General features: G+C 46.4%; 1 long non-coding RNA gene across 1 annotated transcript; it reads left to right on the plus strand.

The window, feature by feature from the left end:
- Positions 1-4,815: 4,815 nt before the first annotated feature.
- Positions 4,816-8,162, plus strand: LOC125094961 (uncharacterized). The gene is made up of 3 exons (XR_007125750.1): positions 4,816-4,893; positions 6,386-6,510; positions 7,834-8,162. It is a non-coding gene; the product is annotated as an uncharacterized LOC125094961 (long non-coding RNA).
- The last annotated feature ends 10,224 nt before the right edge of the window (positions 8,163-18,386 follow it).

Genomic DNA, 18,386 nt, shown 5'->3' on the forward strand with positions numbered 1-18,386 from the left:
ATTACTAAACTCATGGCAGCCCCAGAGCTTCTCATGTTGCTGGGAAACACGTGGGCACGCTGCACCCCTCTTTAGGAAATACGTACTTAGCTACGTGACCATCGGTGTCTCTCCATCAGTTCCAGATGTGGGTTCATATCATCCGGGCTGTGGTGTCCCGTGAATAACATGGGTGGACTCCGTATAGGCCATGCATATGGTTGCCACGTGTAGCGTTCACCGTCTCAGGGGCACGATGACAGCAGACCGCACTTTGATACGGTTGGGGGCGAGTTTTTTCCTTAGCCACATAAGCGTCTCATTCGCCTTCTCCAACCTGAAGCATCAGATTTAGGACCCAATAAGCAGTTACCCGGACCTGCCTTTCCCAGTAGCATTTCTTTTTCTTTCTTTTTTACAAATTTATTTACTTACTTTTTAGAGAGAGAGAGAGAGAGAACAGGCACACACAAACGAATGAGTGGGTGTAGGGGCAGAGGAAGAGAGGAAATTTCAGGCGGACCCCCTGCTGAGTGCAGAGTCCGACATGGGCTCAATCCCAGGACCCTGAGATCATGATCTGAGCTGAAATGGAGTCAGATGCTTAATGAGCTGACACACCCAGGAGCCCCTCCCGGTAGCTGCCAAGGAACCAAGGGATGGGTGGTGGTGGCTAGTGTGGGAGGTGGTTGGCGTAGGTCAGATCAGTCCCCCTTTCCCACACAACCTCCCAAACCATTCCAGACCTTGGGAGGCATACCCCCAGGTGCTCCCCGCAGGTGCACTCCCAGCCAGCCTTTCTGCCTCTGCTTTCCTTCTCTGTTTCTCCTGTTCCCTACACAATGAGGCTTCAAAAGGCACAAGAATATGCCTGTTCCCACTGCCTAGGTGGGGTTGCTGAGTGTCTCTGGTCCCGGAGTCACCTTGAGCAAACTTACCCCTTCCCACCCCGCCCACTTACCCCTCTGCACCCCCGCTGCCAAGGAAGCTTCCAAGGCATGGAGGCTGGATGCATCCTCTGCCCTTTAAATCCTCACAGAGGTCAGCCGTAACAAGCAAGTCCATGCACCGAGATGCTGGTGGGGTGCTGTCAGGCTGGTGGCTTGTGCTTGCTTCTTATTCTCTCCGGTGCACTCTCTCAAACCATTCACGTATTCCTAAACTTGTCAGTCCTTGCTTTTTGTTTGCTGTCATTTTTAAAAAGAGAGATGAGAACTCGGGCATCCTAGCCGGCTTGGCCTGGGATGAGCTCCCTGCACCGGGCCGTATGGTCTAGATACCAGATCCTAGGGAGGGTTAGCCAAGGGCTGACCCCATGTGTGGACCCTCTATCTGCAGCCTCCCAAGGGCACCCTGAGAAAGCATCCTGCCGGACAAGTGTGCTCGTAGGAACCTCACCTGGTCCTGCCCATGTGTGGTCGAAGCTGCAAGCTGGAAAACCAGGTGAGAGAGACCCTCTTCCTACAGTTGTGTCTCTGGGAAAACAACATCCGGTGCTGGGGAGCCGGCTGTGGGAAGGGTGGCAAAGCTGCAGACGTCCCCTCCTGGGCTTTATCGTGAAGTGACAGGTGGTTAGTTTGCGTGTCCAGCTGAAAGCACCGAGAGGCCAAGGGGATGGCCCAGTGGGCGCTCAATGTTTGCTCTTCCCGGTTTGGGAGGTGAAGATGCGGATGCCCAAGCCCTCTGCCCCTGCGTTATCGTGCCAGGAAGTGCGCAGTTGCCGATTTTGTGAGTGTGACGGCAGACACCAGCACTAGTCTCTGCTAAACCACTTCTTAAACTTCTGGAGGAGACTTACTTCTCCCAGGACTGGTGTCATTGGATCCTGCCAGGCCCTGCTTTGCACTCCTAATCCCTCTTGTTTACAGTGAGTTTAATCTCCATCGTACTTAGCGTTTGGCTGGACAGAACCCCCCTCTCTGGATCCAACTGTGTGTCCACATCAGTGAGGTCCATGACAAGGGTTTTAAAGGTGTCTGTCTCTTGAAAGAACGGACCGTTTTCAAAGCTTTAAACCTTTCCCCATAAACAATCCAGAAAGGGCGCCAGAGGCTGGAGAGATAGGGGAACACCCAGGTACAGGATAAACCACGTTTTCAAATGGAAAGTGAGTCAGTTTCTCTATGCCGTGCACACCTATGAATGGACCCAGATGAGTTTTATGAGTTTTGTCCTTAAAAAAGCACGAGAAATTTGATCCATACAGCTCCCAGATTAATATTTCACTCTGTCCTGGCTTGGGGACCCCCAGGTCTGTGTGTGTCTGAGGCCGCCTCGAGGGGCCAGGGTACCCAAAGCGGGTGGTCTGCCAATGCCGTCAAGGAGCCTGGGGTGATTACTGACAGAAGACGAGGAACTCCTTGTTTATTTTTATGTGTGTTGGTCCAAATGCAAAGCTGTTTTCATATGGGTGACTTGAGTTGAACTCAACCCATCAAGGCTTTTTAAAACTGTAGTAAAATAGACGTGACAATTCACCATTGTCACCAGTTTCAGGGTACACTTCAGTGGTGTGAAGCACACTCCAGTGTCCCCAGGACACTTTCCTTGTCCCCAGATGAAACTCTGCACCCATTCAACACTACCTACACCCCCCGCGAACCCCCGCCCAGCGCTCCACCATTCTTCTCTCCGTCCCACGAACCTGACTGCTCCAGGGACCTCCTATAACTGGAGTCACACAGTATGGGTCCTTTGCGACCGGCTTGTTCCACCCAACACATTGTGTTCATGGTTCACCCATACTGCGACAGTGGTCAGAGTTTCCCGTCTTTTTAAAGGCTGGATAATATTCCACTGTATGCGGACACCACGTTTCCTGTAACCATTCATCTCCTGATGGACGTCTAGATCATTTCCACCTTTGGCTGCTGTGAACAATGCTGCTGTGAACACGGGTGTGCAGACATCCATGTGAGTCCTTGCTTGATTGCTGTGCAGGATGTACCCAGAAGCAGAATGGCTGGATCGTATGGTAATTCTGTGCTAAAATGTTGGAGGGACTGCCGTGCTGGCGGCATCATTTACATTCCTACCAACAGTACGTAAGTGTTCCAGGTCCTGCACAGCCCTGCCTATGCTTGCTAGTTCTGTGTGTGTGTGTGTGTGTGTGTGTGCACGCTTTTTAAAAATAACAGCTATCCTAATGGGTGTGAAGTGGTAGCTCACTGTGGTTTTGATGTCTCTTTCCCTAATTAGTGATTCTGAGCATCTTTTTACATGTTTGTCGGCCTTTGTGTTTTGTGCATATGTGCATGTGAGTCCTCTGCCCATTTCTGAGCTGGGGTGTTGTCTGCAGATGCTCGATGACTGTGGGAGGTCTTTGTCTGCTCGGGATGTCCATCCCTTATCGGATAGGTGATTTGCAAATATTTCCTCCCATTCTGTGGGTTGCTTTCCGCTCTGTTCCCAGTGCCTTTCCAGGATGACTCCCCAAGTGTTCGTTGGCATATTCAGCTCCTCCCCACTGCCTCCCCCCACTGCCGCCGGTCTCTGTGTGGAACCCAGGAAAGTTATAGGACAGGATGTAACCCATCAGTGACCTTGCTCCCTGGCCACAGTGGGGTGGGAGGCAGACAGATTTTAGGATAAGATGCCGGGCCTCTCAGGACATAAAGGGAAGCTGGTAGACAAATCCTGACATTATTTTTAATCATCGTGTGTTTATGGGATGCCAGCCCTCACCAGGTCAGGAGGCAGGATCCACCCTTGGCATCTTGGAAACCCAGCACCTGCCACTGGGTGCCTCTCCCGGCTCTGTCCAGGGAATGAGCCCATGCAGCTCAGGGTCCCATGGCCGCATGACTGTGGCACAGGGGTCTGTGGGTCTGTTGATTTGCGACCCCGAATCTGTGCCTGAGCTAGCCATCAGTCCCACTTCCCGGCTGCAGCCGGCCCTCTGAGGCTAGTTGATACTCACACGGAAATTAGAAACCATGAAGGTCACAGGTTACACATGAAAGAATCCCTATCTGCAGGGAAACCTGAATCCTTTCATTAAGTAATGCCTTCCAGACATCTCCTGCCCTCCATGCCTCCCTGCATTTTAGACCCCAAAGCTTGAGGTTAACCTACGGGCCTGCCCCATCCCAGCCTCTGAGCTCTGGAATTAAATCTGCTGTCCCAGCAGGCACTGACCCATCTGCTCTGCAGTCCAGCTCTGAGATTCGGGGCACCCTCTCTCCTTGTTGGTTGGCTGCTGCTCCCTGGACTGGCTCCAGGCTCTGAGATGAGCTCCTGGAACCCAGAATGCCCCACTCCTTCTTGGCCTCCTCCGGGGCTGGAGTCTTCTGACAGTACAGAAATGCTAAGAGCCCACACTTGTGTCTTAACATGGAAGCCTTTCCCTCCGTGCTGCACCGTGTTAGGGAAGAGCTGGGCTTGTTCCCATATCTCTCTGGCTTATGTAGTTTTCCTTCAAGTGGTGGCAGGAACAGAGCATGTGATCCCAAATAGGCAGTGGTCACATATGGGGTGTGATTGTCACCCCATTCCCCAGAGGGCTCTAGGCTTTGGAGATGACTCGTGTCTGCCTTTAGAGCCAAATGACCAGGGTTAGGCCACCAACCCCCAGGAAGGGAGGAACCCAGAACTGCTGCCAGAGTGTGACTTCCCTGGGGAAGCTGAAGTCCCAGCTCTGCACCCAGGCTGTGCAGGCCACCCCCCACGATCGTGTCCACCCTCCCATCTGGATGGGGCCCTGGGCCTTCTCCCTGCACCACCCAAGGGCGTTCTCTGCGGAACACCGGCCCCCCTCAGAGTATCCTCCCACCACTCTGTAGCATGAGAAGTGACTGTGGTTTTTATAGTCGTGTTTCATCCCGGATGAGCAGATGCTGGCTGTGGTGTAAAGGGAAGAGGCAGAGGAATAGTTTCTTGGGGAGGAAGGGATTTGGCCTGGGCTCAGAGGACCAGGTAGGGCCTCAAGGAATGGGGAGGGGCTCCTGAGGGCGTGGTCTGCAAACGTTGTGTTCAGGGGGCAGGTGGGGTGGCGGGGAGGAAGGGGCTGCATTGGGCCATCAGAGCTGAGGTTGGGGGAGAACAAAATGGGGATATTAGGGAGGAGTCTGAAATCTGGAATTTGTCTTGTGGGTAAAGGAAAATTCCTGCAGGGACTTGAGGGTGGGTGCTTGAATCATGAACTGCTTAGGGCCAGGAAATCAGAAAGAAGTGGCAGCTGGGAACCCAGAAGTCCAAACCCAGGCCTTATATGGCCAGTTAAGTGTTTGCGTCTGTGTGACTCAATGGTGTCCTTTGCCATGAGGGCAGGGGTCCTACTCGTCCTTGTGGTTCTCATACCCATGATAAGGGCCTAGACCCAGACTGGGGAGTGATGACAGGGCAGGTAGGGGACGAATCTTTGGGCGGCAGGGGAGCAGAAATGCTGGGAGGTGAGCCCAGGTAGATGGGCTCTGACTCCCCTGGCGCTCACTCCTGGGAGAACTGAAAGCAGACATGGAGCTACCAGGAGTTTTAGGATGGAGATTCCTTCAGAGGACATCCAGGGGTCAGCCCCATCTAAGGTGAATGAATGGCTGTCATCAGGGATCAGCTCTGAGCTAACTGGAGAATTCTCACGGGGCGTAAAACACCTTCCCTTTGGGCAGTTTCGGCCCTTAAGTAGGGATGAGGAGAAGCGGTCCTCCCCTTACTGGCCTGTGCTCTGGATCCTGGACGAATAGGAACCGAAAAGGCCAGGCAAGAGAGACGCCCCCTGGTTGGAGGATACACAACCTGTGCTCCTGGGCATTTGACCCCCAGATATGGCCCGGACATGCTGAGCTGGCTGGGGTGTGACAGGGTGAGTCTGCACTGGGGCAGGTCTGTGCAGAGAGGAAGAATGCAGAAAATGCTTGCGGCACCTGGTTTGGAAAGAATTCCTGTCCCTGTCCGTAAGTGCCCTGCCTGGGTTGGGAGCTGCTGGCAGGCCCGGGAGCGGGGGAAGCTGGTGCTCTCTGCTCCCTGTGGCGGGTTAGCCCCCTGCTCCCCAGGTCGACCCTAACATGAGTGCTTCTGAGAACAAGGTGAACGGGGCCTATAAACATCATGTGCATGGACTTCTAGAGAAACAAGGAGGTGGACCTTCTGTTGAGTTTCCTCCGCAGCAGCTAGGGTACCCGACAAAGTCAGGGGAGAATCTTTTTCTGCTTTATGTCGGAAGCTGTATGTGTCTCTCCACCAGCATCCATATGTTCTTGGGCTTTGCTCTGGGGGGAACCAAACATCTTCCTGAAGAAGGGTGGGGAGACCCTGACCCTCTGGACCTTGTTGCATCAAAGGGGATTCACCCCTAATTCATGTGTCGGGCTGCTCAGACATCATTCCAGTCCCCTCCCTGTGCATTGTCCCTGAGCTATTACCATCACTGTGACTTCCTGGAAGTCTGACATGCGTATTTATTTCCCAGATTGGAGGTTCTGCAAGCACCCTGCCGAGACACAGAGGCTGATGTGGCCAGAAGTCTACTTATTTATCGTCTGTCTTTTCCCCAGCGAAACCCCAGGTGTGGGTGCACACGTCCAGCTCTGTTTGGTAGGTTCACGCCCCAAAGCTGACCCCACACAGGGCTCTTGCAAGGGCAGCTTGCTCTGGGTGGCGTTTCTATTCAGATTTTGCCAGAATGACCATCTCCCATGCATCTTTAAGACTTCTTTCTGGTGGCTATTCCTTCCTGTAGTCTCTGTCCTGCTGCTGACATGGTCAGTCCTGTATGTCCAGCACTGCCTCGCGCCTGGTGACAATTTCTGCCCAGCACCATCTCCCAGGATCACTGTGACCAAGCACTATGAAATGTCACAGACTAGTCTTTATAGCTTTGCAGGCAGCAAGTCCAAAATCAAGGCCACAGCAGGGCTGAGCTCCCTCTTAGGGCCCTAGGGGAGGGGCCTCCCTGCCTCTTTCATGCCCTGGTGCCTCCTGGCATCTGTGGGGTTGTGGCTGTGTCCCTCCAACCTCTGTGTCATCTTCACTTAGGGTTTGCCCTAGTCTAGGATGACTTCGGGTAATGAAGGTAACTTAATTACATCAGCAAAGATCCTTATTCCAAACAAGGCCATGTTCTGAGGCTCTTGGCGGTCATATCTTTAGTTGGCACCACTCAGTCCACTGCAGGTCCTCTGTGGGGGCCTGGGGATTTGAACACCTCTGAATGCTCTGCAGAAGGGAAACAAGGCCACGGGCAACTCATGTATTTTTATCAAACACGCTTTCCCCATGGAAGAGGCACAGGATCCCTTGGAAAAGTCCTCAGGCAGAGCCTAGGTCAAGTGCTTGACAATCATGGATCAGCTGTGGCCAGGAGGGTGAGGGGGGAGGCCGGTGCCCCTCCCTTGGTACCCATGCGGACAAGAGGGGAGAGGGGCCAGGGTGTCACTGGTTGGGGAGATGTTTGGGGATCCCTGGAGGGGGCCAGTGTGGTGAGGTATTGGCCAGAGTCCCTCTTCTGAGTGCACAGAAGCCTTGCTGGCTGTCCAAGGCCAGGTTTGACAGGGGTCAGAAGGGACCAGCTGCCCCCAGAGGAGAGTTAGAGGTAGGTCGGCCACCCTGGCACAGCCTTTTAGAAGGCACTTAAGAGACCATGGTGCTCTCTGGAGCAGCTTTGATGATTTGGGGGTGGATGCAGAGAAGAAACAGGGTCAGGGCTGCTTGTGATTGGCCGCTTGAGTTGGCTTAGTCTGGTCAGTATGGTGTGATGACAGCGTGTTTCCACTGAGGATGTGGGAGACAGCAGATGGGCACTGGGTCCCAGCTGGGGACAAATGGCCATGACTTTGCTTTTACCTCCAAAGAATGCCATCACCTGTCCTCTCCACTCACTAGCTTGTCCCTGAAAAGACTTCTCCTTGTCACCCCCAGCCTGTGGCCCCAGCACTCTGCAAGCACCCAGGAAGGACCAGCCTAGCCTATTCTTTTCTCATCTGGCTCCATGCAGCCTCTGTGGACCGCCAGGCTGCCCTGGCAGAGCCACGATCATCCTTCTCGAGACAGCTGCAGCTGATGACATCCCGCTGGATGGCGCGGTCCCCAGACTTAGATGTTCCCTTTCCTGTTTACATCAAAATCCATGGCTGCACTCTGTAAATCTGGAGTTTGGTGGTGATGGAGCTGGAAGAGTTGTTCTAATTTATGTTTTTGCAACTTAGGATGTGATAGATCTATGTTCTGTTGTATCAACAAGTGAAAATGGAGGACTCCAATATTTTTCTTATTAAAGATGAGATCTTTGCTCATTGAAGCTATTTGGAAATTACGCACAAGTGTAAATAAGCAAATTAAAATCAGTTGTGGAATCCCCATCGCTGTTGACATTTTGATGCATTTTCTGCACGTTTTTACACTTCCTGTGACAGTCACCATGGAATGTGCATAGAAATATCCAGGAGGTCTTGTGAGAATTCAGATTCTGATCCAGAAGGTGCAGGGGGAGTCCAGGATCCCACCTGTCTGAGTTCCAGGCCATGCCAATGCTGCTGGTCTGGGACCCACACCCCCGTGGACTGGGGGTCAGAGCTCAGGCGGCCATCCACATGCTGCCTTCCCCCTACGACAGCACTGGGGAGCAGATCCACTGACCTCTCTACGTCTCCGTGTCCTTACCTGTAAGGGGGGGATCGCACCCACTGCAGAGATATTGTGTAAAGAATAAGTGAGATGGAGTATGCCAGCTTTCAGCTGTTGTTTGGCACAGAGAAAGTGCTCAACACATTGTAACTGAACTAAAAATGAATGCATTATCTCCTAGAACTCTGTAGCTTGTCCATACGGCTAAATATTCTGCTTGCTTTCACTCAACATCATATGGTGAACATTGTTCCAATATTAAAAATTCTCTGAAAACATCATTTTTAATAGCTGTGTTTTAATGGCTCCCACTGTGTTGATGGACCATAATTTATTTGAACATTTAAGATGTAGAAATAATTGTTTACTTGTGTATATCTTATAATCCAATGAAATCCTATTAACATAGTAGCCATTTTATAAGAGAGGAGAGTTCTGGATCTTTTTAATAAGAAAATGTGCGTTTTGCTTTTCTCCCCTGGAAAAAAGGGGTCACAAGGCATTTTGAGACAATAGTGGTAACAATTTATAGACCTCGGGTAAGGGTTTTTTTTTTTTAACGTTCTGAGGATTCTTTGCACCTATAGGCTCTTGACAATGATAGGAAAACAGTGATATTACTGGAAAAATCCCCATGAACCAAAAACCAAACTTTACAGACCTAGCTACACTAAGTAAAATCAGGGATTTTCAGACAAAAAGGATATTTCATGTCTTTGCTTCTAGTGATGGAGAAAATAACTATTAAGAAGCAAGTGAGTGAACCATGAGAGACTGTGGACTCTGAGGAAATAACTGAGGGTTTTGGAGGGGAGGGGGTTGGGAGGTTGGGTGAGGCTGGTGGTGGGTATTATGGAGGGCACGTATTGCATGGAGCACTGGGTGTGGTGTATAAACAATGAATTCTGGAACACTGAAAATAAATTAAAAAATAAATTAAAAATTTAAATAAAGAAGCAAGTGAGTGAGCTTGGGAAAAATCTTGGGAAAAATTTGGGGAAAGATTTTCAGGAAGAATTTTAGACATTTTAGGCTCCTTTTGCACTTGGAAAGGTTTTTGTTGTTGTTGTTGGTGGTGGTGAGTTTTTTGTCACTTTCATAGCCAATAATCTATTCGCAAAGACATTTCATGGGATACTTCATCAACCCTGGAGAACAACGTCTACTTGGAATCCATCTCAGGCATTTTATGGGGTACCCCCCTCTCTTTTTTTTAAAGATTACTAATTTGTTTATGAGAGAGAGCATGAGCAAGGGGCAGGAACAGAGAGATACGGAGAAACAGACTCCCTACTGAGTAGGGAGCCTGATGTGGGGCTTGATCCCAGGACCCCAAGATCATGACTGGAGCTGAAGGCAGGTGCTTAACCTACTGAGCCACCCAAGTGCCCCCCAGGGCTTCTTCATGGGCTCATGGAGCCTGGCTTTGAATGTGCGTGTGGTATCTCTTCAAAGGGACACCATCTGGCGGACGCCCCGCAGGCCCAGCTATCAGAGAGAGTGGCTGCCGGGGAGAGCAGTATGGACCCTCAACTATGGTAGAATAGGACTCAGGAAGGACTCAGGAAGGTTTTTGTAGGACTCAGGAAGCTTCCACTGATGGCAGCTTTTGCTTGTTTGTAGCTGAGGATAAACATTGATTTTCTTAGAATCTTTAACGAGGACTATGAAACCTTGTGACATTTACGGACTATGAGCCAGGGAGTGGGAAGGTGGCTTGTGGCCTCCATTCATTTCCCCTCCAGACAGCGAGGGACCCTTGACAACCATCTTTCTACTGAGACTCATGCCTGGCAGATGTGAATTATTCCAGAAAAGCCCTGTAGGGAGGAGCTTCATCCCACCAAATTCCATTATTCTCTGGCTGCTAGTGCTCTCCACACACAGGGGCACAAACTACACTTAAGCACAAACATCCAATTTTTGCTGTCTATTCCGTCATCCAACATTCACAGGAGTTTGGCAAGTGCTCTGAATCCCAGACCTGCCTGTTTAACCCTAAATCTGCCTTGGTTGGATGGCTGTGCTGGGTTGTCTTCCAGGGGAATTTGTCAAGGTCTGAGCCTTGCTGCTGGTTTCCAACGCGCTTGGGGTCTAAGCCCACCAGCGCACATGTCCATTCAGATTCTGCAATACATGTTTGACTCTTTCTCCTCTCTTACGGGCATTCAGGAGAAGTTTGGGTTTCCCACTCAGATGTTCCTAGGAATAAGTCGTTTTTTCAGCTCAACTCCAAAAGACCCCATGACATCTTCATCTACCTGTTGCTATTTATTTTTTATCAGTGATCATGTTTAGCCTGGGCAGCATTGCCAGGAAAAATATTATTTCATTGATTTTAACATCTGTTCACATAAAATCTGATCTTCGAATTCACCGGGTCCTGTTCTCTGACAGCAATATGTGCCATGTGCCCCTGGGACAGTCACACCCATGTCTACAACCAGCAGAAGTTGTTTGGAACCTTCATGGTATGTGTGCTTTGCTTTGTTGTTTTCCAAAGCGATGCATGCTTGCCTTAACACATTTATGTGATGCTGAAATATAGGCATGAAGGAAAGTTTCTCTGTTCTTCCTCTCTGCACCTTTGCTCTGCAGGACCCACTAGAGTGAGGTGCTCTGGAAGGTTTGCTGCTCTTCCCAGACATTGGCAGCTTGCCAGGATTGTGGAAACCTGACATCCCTATTCTCTTGAAGTAGAATATGTTTCTTTGGTGGACATGATAACCAGCAAACCACAGTTGTAATTTTCTGCTTAGGAGGGGTGAATAGGCCGAGCCAGGGAAGTTGGCTCAGGCACATGTCTGCCCTGCTGCTCAGTGTCAGACACCAGGGTCCCTCTGAGGGGCACCCTGGGCAGGTCCCTCTGCATGCCTGAGAGCACACCGCCCCCCCCACACAACAAAAGGGCCATTGGAGGGTGGGGTGAGTGGCAGTGTTGTCACACAGGCCACCATGTGTCCTGGGCAAGAAGAGTGATATATAGGTTTCATGACCTGGTGCTGTGACCTGGACAAGAATGAACCCTTGTTCTATTTCATTACTACTCAAAGTCATGTGACTGTCCTCAAATCCCAGCTCCATGAGAAAGGACAGCGCTTGTCCCCATGTTGGGCCCTGAGACATTCATGGACCAAGTCCCACGTAGGAAGGAGCCAGGTCACAAGCACGTCACAAACACACAGGGGCATTTTGCTCTGGGGCTGTTGGCTATTCCTGCGGTGAAAGAAAGACCTGTGCTTCCCTCAGCCTGACTCTGGAAACATGAGTTTTTCCATGGAGTGGGAACCCACTTGACCTGCTGAAGGTTGTTTTAGAAGACACTTGGCTCAAGAACATCTTTAAAAACTACCGATGTGAACCATGTCCCACCTAAAGAAAATATTGATCTTTGCCTCCCTTCGTGGAAGATGCTGGTCTGTGGCCTTATATACCATCTTCCTTCTTAGAAACTGCTCTGTCATACAAATGAACCCCAAAGTTGTTGTCCCCTCAAAACACCTTTCCAAATTTGTGCAGAGGTCTATGTGTGGAAAAGACACTAAAAGGCAAAGGGAAGAGCTGAAACCTTACCAGACATTTGAAAATATATTTAAAATTTTTAGTTGTGGCAAAATACATATAACAAAATTTACCATATTAACCATTTTTAAATGTACATTTCAGTAGTGTTAAAGACATTCACATGGCTGTCCAGTCAACCCCACTCCTTCTCCAGAACTTTCTCATCTTCCTAAAGTGAGACTCTGGACCCACTTAGCAACTCCCCATGTCCCATCCCCCCAACCCTGGTAACACCATTCTCCTTTTCGTCTCTGTGAATGTGACCCCCTACATACTTCATGTCCATGGAATCATGAGCCGTTAGTCATTCTGTGGATGGCTTATTTCACTTAGCCTAATGACTTCAAGATTCATCCCTGTTGAGGTATATATCAGAATTTCTTTCTTTTTAAAGGCTGAATCATATTTCATTGAATGGATGAATCACATTTTGCTCATCTGTTCCTGTCAGTGGACGCTCAGGCTGCTTCCATTCTTTGGCTATTGTGAATAATGCTGTTATGAACATGTGTGTGCAAAGACCTCTCAGAGACCCTGCTTTTAATTCTTTGGGCTACATACCCAGAAGCAGAATTGTTTGGATCATATGATATTTCCATTTCTAATTTTTTTAAAGGAAGCTCCATATAGTTCTCCAGAGTGGCTACACCATTTTCTGCTCCCACAAACAATGCACAAGGTTTCCAATTTCTCCATGTCCTTAGCAATACTTGCTTTCTATTTTCTGATACTAATCATCCAAATGCATGTAAGGTGTTATGTCTCTTGGGTCTTGACTTGCATTTCCCTAATGATTAGTGATATTCAGCATCTTTTCATGTGCTTATTGGTCACTTATGTATCTCTTTGGAGAAATGTCTACTCAAGTCTTTGTCCATTTTTTTTTAAGGTGTCTTAAATTTTATTTTTTTTATAAACATATATTTTTATTCCCAGGGGTACAGGTCTGTGAATCGCCAGGTTTACACACTTCACAGCACTCACCATAGCACACACCCTCCCCAATATCCATAACCCCACCCCCCAACCCCCCTCCCCCCATCAACCCTCAGTTTGTTTTGTGAGATTAAGAGTCACTTATAGTTTGTCTCCCTCCCAATCCCATCTTGTTTCATTTACTCTTCTCCTACCCCCTTAACCCCCCATGTTGCATCTCCTCTCCCTCATATCAGGGAGATCATATGATAGTTGTCTTTCTCCGATTGACTTATTTCGCTAAGCATGATACCCTCTAGTTCCATCCACGTCGTCGCAAATGGCAAGATTTCATTTCTTTTGATGGCTGCATAGTATTCCATTGTGTATATATACCACATCTTCTTTATCCATTCATCTGTTGATGGACATCTAGGTTCTTTCCATAGTTTGGCTATTGTAGACATTGCTGCTATAAACATTCGGGTGCACGTGCCCCTTCGGATCACTACGTTTGTATCTTTAGGGTAAATACCCAGCAGTGCAATTGCAGGGTCATAGGGTAGTTCTATTTTCAACATTTTGAGGAACCTCCATGCTGTTTTCCAGAGTGGTTGCACCAGCTTGCATTCCCACCAACAGTGTAGGAGGGTTCCCCTTTCTCCGCATCCTTGCCAGCATCTGTCATTTCCTGACTTGTTAATTTTAGCCATTCTGACTTGTGTGAGGTGGTATCTCATGGTGGTTTTGATTTGTATTTCCCTGATGCCGAGTGATATGGAGCACTTTTTCATGTGTCTGTTGGCCATCTGGATGTCTTCTTTGCAGAAATGTCTGTTCATGTCCTCTGCCCATTTCTTGATTGGATTATTTGTTCTTTGGGTGTTGAGTTTGCTAAGTTCTTTATAGATTTTGGACACTAGCCCTTTATCTGATATGTCATTTGCAAATATCTTCTCCCATTCTGTCAGTTGTCTTTTGGTTTTGTTCACTGTTTCCTTTGCTGTGCAAAAGCTTTTGATCTTGATAAAATCCCAATAGTTCATTTTTGCCCTTGCTTCCCTTGCCTTTGGGGATATTCCTAGGAAGATGTTGCTGCGGCTGAGGTCGAAGAGGTTGCTGCCTGTGTTCTCCTCAAGGATTTGGATGGATTCCTTTCTCACATTGAGATCCTTCATCCATTTTGAGTCTATTTTCGTGTGTGGTGTAAGGAAATGATCCAATTTCATTTTTCTGCATGTGGCTGTCCAATTTTCCCAACACCATTTATTGAAGAGGCTGTCTTTTTTCCATTGGACATTCTTTCCCGCTTTGTCGAAGATGAGTTGACCATAGAGTTGAGGGTCTATTTCTGGGCTCTCTATTCTGTTCCATTGATCTATGTGTCTGTTTTTGGGCCAGTACCATGCTGTCTTGATGATGACAGCTTTGTAATAGAGCTTGAAGTCCGGAATTGTGATGCCACCAACTTTGGCTTTCTTTTTCAATATTCCTTTGGCTATTCGAGGTCTTTTCTGGTTCCATATGAATTTTAGGATTATTTGTTCCATTTCTTTGAAAAAAATGGATGGTACTTTGATAGGAATTGCATTAAATGTGTAGATTGCTTTAGGTAGCATAGACATTTTCACAATATTTATTCTTCCAATCCAGGAGCATGGAACATGTTTCCATTTCTTTGTGTCTTCCTCAATTTCTTTCATGAGTCCTTTATAGTTTTCTGTGTATAGATTCTTAGTCTCTTTGGTTAGGTTTATTCCTAGGTATCTTATACTTTTGGGTGCAATTGTAAATGGGATGGACGCCTTAATTTCTCTTTCTTCTGTCTTGTTGTTGGTGTAGAGAAATGCGACTGATTTCTGTGCATTGATTTTATATCCTGACACTTTACTGAATTCCTGTACAAGTTCTAGCAGTTTTGGAGTGGAGTCTTTTGGGTTTTCCACATATAGTATCATATCATCTGCAAAGAGTGATAGTTTGACTTCTTCTTTGCCGATTTGGATGCCTTTAATTTCCTTTTGTTGTCTGATTGCTGAGGCTAAGACTTCTAGTACTATGTTGAATAGCAGTGGTGATAACGGACATCCCTGCCATGTTCCTGACCTTAGTGGAAAAGCTTTCAGTTTTTCGCCATTGAGAATGATATTTGCGGTGGGTTTTTCATGATGGCTTTGATAATTTTGAGGTATGTGCCGTCTATCCCTACACTTTGAAGAGTTTTGATCAGGAAGGGATGCTGTACTTTGTCAAATGCTTTTTCAGCATCTATGGAGAGTATCATATGGTTCTTGTTCTTTCTTTTATTAATGTGTTGTATCATATTGATTGATTTGTGGATGTTGAACCAGCCTTGCAGCCCTGGAATAAATCCCACTTGGTCATGGTGAATAATCCTTTTAATGTACTGTTGAATCCTATTGGCTAGTATTTTGGCGAGAATTTTTGCATCTGTGTTCATCAAGGATATTGGTCTGTAGTTCTCTTTTTTGATGGGATCCTTGTCTGGTTTTGGGATCAAGGTGATGCTGGCCTCATAAAATGAGTTTGGAAGTTTTCCTGCTATTTCTATTTTTTGGAACAGTTTCAGGAGAATAGGAATTAGTTCTTCTTTAAATGTTTGGTAGAATTCCCCCGGGAAGCCGTCTGGCCCTGGGCTTTTGTTTGTTTGGAGATTTTTGATGACTGTTTCAATCTCCTTACTGGTTATGGGTCTGTTCAGGCTTTCTATTTCTTCCTGGTTCAGTTGTGGTAGTTTATATGTCTCTAGGAATGCATCCATTTCTTCCAGATTGTCTAATTTGTTGGCGTAGAGTTGCTCATAGTATGTTCTTATAATTGTCTGTATTTCTTTGGTGTTCGTTGTGATCTCTCCTCTTTCATTCATGATTTTATTTATTTGGGTCCTTTCTCTTTTCTTTTTGATAAGTCTGGCCAGGGGTTTATCAATCTTATTAATTCTTTCAAAGAACCAGCTCCTAGTTTCGTTGATTTGTTCTATTGTTTTTTTTGGTTTCTATTTCATTGATTTCTGCTCTTATCTTTATGATTTCTCTTCTCCTGCTGGGTTTAGGGTTTCTTTCTTGTTCTTTCTCCAGCTCCTTTAGGTGTAGGGTTAGGTTGTGTACCTGAGACCTTTCTTGTTTCTTGAGAAAGGCTTGTACCGCTATATATTTTCCTCTCAGGACTGCCTTTGTTGTGTCCCACAGATTTTTGAATTGTTGTGTTTTCATTATCATTTGTTTCCATGAATTTTTTCAATTCTTCTCCTGGTTGACCCATTCATTCTTTAGAAGGATGCTGTTTAGTCTCCATGTATTTGGGTTCTTTCCAAATTTCCTCTTGTGATTGAGTTCTAGCTTCAGAGCATTGTGGTCTGAAAATATGCAGGGAATGATTCCAATCTTTTGATAGCGGTTGAGACCTGATTTAGGACCAAGAATGTGATCTATTCTGGAGAATATTCCATGTGCACTAGAGAAGAATGTGTATTCTGTTGCTTTGGGATGAAAAGTTCTGAATATATCTGTGATGTCCATCTGGTCCAGTGTGTCATTTAAGGCCTTTATTTCCTTGTTGATCTTTTGCTTGGATGATCTGTCCATTTCAGTGAGGGGAGTGTTAAAGTCCCCTACTATTATAGTATTATTGTCGATATGTTTCTTTGATTTTGTTATTAATTGGTTTATATAGTTGGCTGCTCCCACGTTAGGGGCATAGATATTTAAAATGGTTAGATCCTCTTGTTGGATAATTTCTTTGAGTATGATATAGTGTCCTTCCTCATCTCTTATTGTTGTCTTTGGCTAAAAATCTAATTGATCTGATATAAGGATTGCCACTCCTGCTTTCTTCTGATGTCCATTAGCATGGTAAATTCTTTTCCACCCCCTCACTTTAAATCTGGAGGTGTCTTCAGGTTTAAGATGAGTTTCTTGTAGGCAACATATAGATGGGTTTTGTTTTTTTATCCATTCTGATACCCTGTGTCTTTTGATTGGGGCATTTAGCCCATTAACATTCAGGGTAAGTATTGAGAGATATGAATTTAGTGCCATTGTATTGCCTGTAAGGTGACTGTTATTGTATATTGTCTCTGTTTCTTTCTGATCTACTACTTTTAGGGTCTCTCTTTGCTTAGAGGACCCCTTTCAATATTTCCTGTAGAGCTGGTTTGGTTTTTGCAAATTCTTTCAGTTTTTGTTTGTCCTGGAAGCTTTTAATCTCTCCTTCTATTTTCAATGATAGCCTAGCTGGATATAGTATTCTTGGCTGCATGTTTTTCTCATTTAGTACTCTGAATATATCATGCCAGCTCTTTCTGGCCTGCCAGGTCTCTGTGGATAAGTCTGCTGCCAATCTAATATTTTTACCATTGTACGTTACAGACTTCTTTTCCCGGGCTGCTTTCAGGATCTTTTCTTTGTCACTAAGACTTGTCAATTTTACTATTAGGTGACGGGGTGTGGACCTATTCTTATTGATTTTGAGGGGGGTTCTCTGAACCTCCTGGATTTTGATGCTTGTTCCCTTTGCCATATTGGGGAAATTCTCTCCAATAATTCTCTCCAACATACCTTCTGCTCCCCTCTCCGTTTCCTCTTCTTCTGGAATCCCAATTATTCTAATGTTGTTTCGTCTTATGGTGTCACTTATCTCTCGAATTCTCCCCTCGTGGTCCAGTAGCTGTTTGTCCCTCTTTTGCTCAGCTTCTTTATTCTCTGTCATTTGGTCTTCTATATCGCTAATTCTTTCTTCTGCCTCATTTATCTTAGCAGTGAGAGCCTCCATTTTTTATTGCACCCCATTAATAGCTTTTTTGATTTCAACTTGGTTAGATTTTAGTTCTTTTATTTCTCCAGAAAGGGCTTTTATATCTCCCGAGAGGTTTGCTTTAATATCTTCCATGCCTTTTTCAAGCCCGGCTAGAACCTTGAGAATCGTCATTCTGAACTCTATATCTGACATATTACCAATATCTGTATTGATTAGGTCCCTAGCCTTTGGTACTGCTTCTTGTTCTTTTTTTTGTTGTGAATTTTTCTGCCTTGTCATTTTGTCCAGATAAGAGTATATGAAGGAGCAAGTAAAATACTAAAAGGGTGGCAACAACCCCAGGAAAATATGCTTTAGCCAAATCAGAAGAGATCCCAAATCATGAGGGGGGAGAAAGGGTTTAAAAAGTGGTTCAGAAAGAAAAAAAAGAAAAGAAAAAGAAACTATTAAAAAAAGAAAGCCAATAAAAAATATAAAAAGGAAAAAATATACATATATATATTAGATAAACTATTTACAAAACGTTAAAAAAGAAAACGGTAAAAGTTAAAAAAATTTAGCAGAAGAAGAGAAAAAAAATTGAAAAAGAAAAA

The sequence above is a fragment of the Lutra lutra genome, chromosome 3 (assembly GCF_902655055.1).
Source record: "Lutra lutra chromosome 3, mLutLut1.2, whole genome shotgun sequence".
Classification (NCBI taxonomy): Eukaryota; Metazoa; Chordata; class Mammalia; order Carnivora; family Mustelidae; genus Lutra; species Lutra lutra.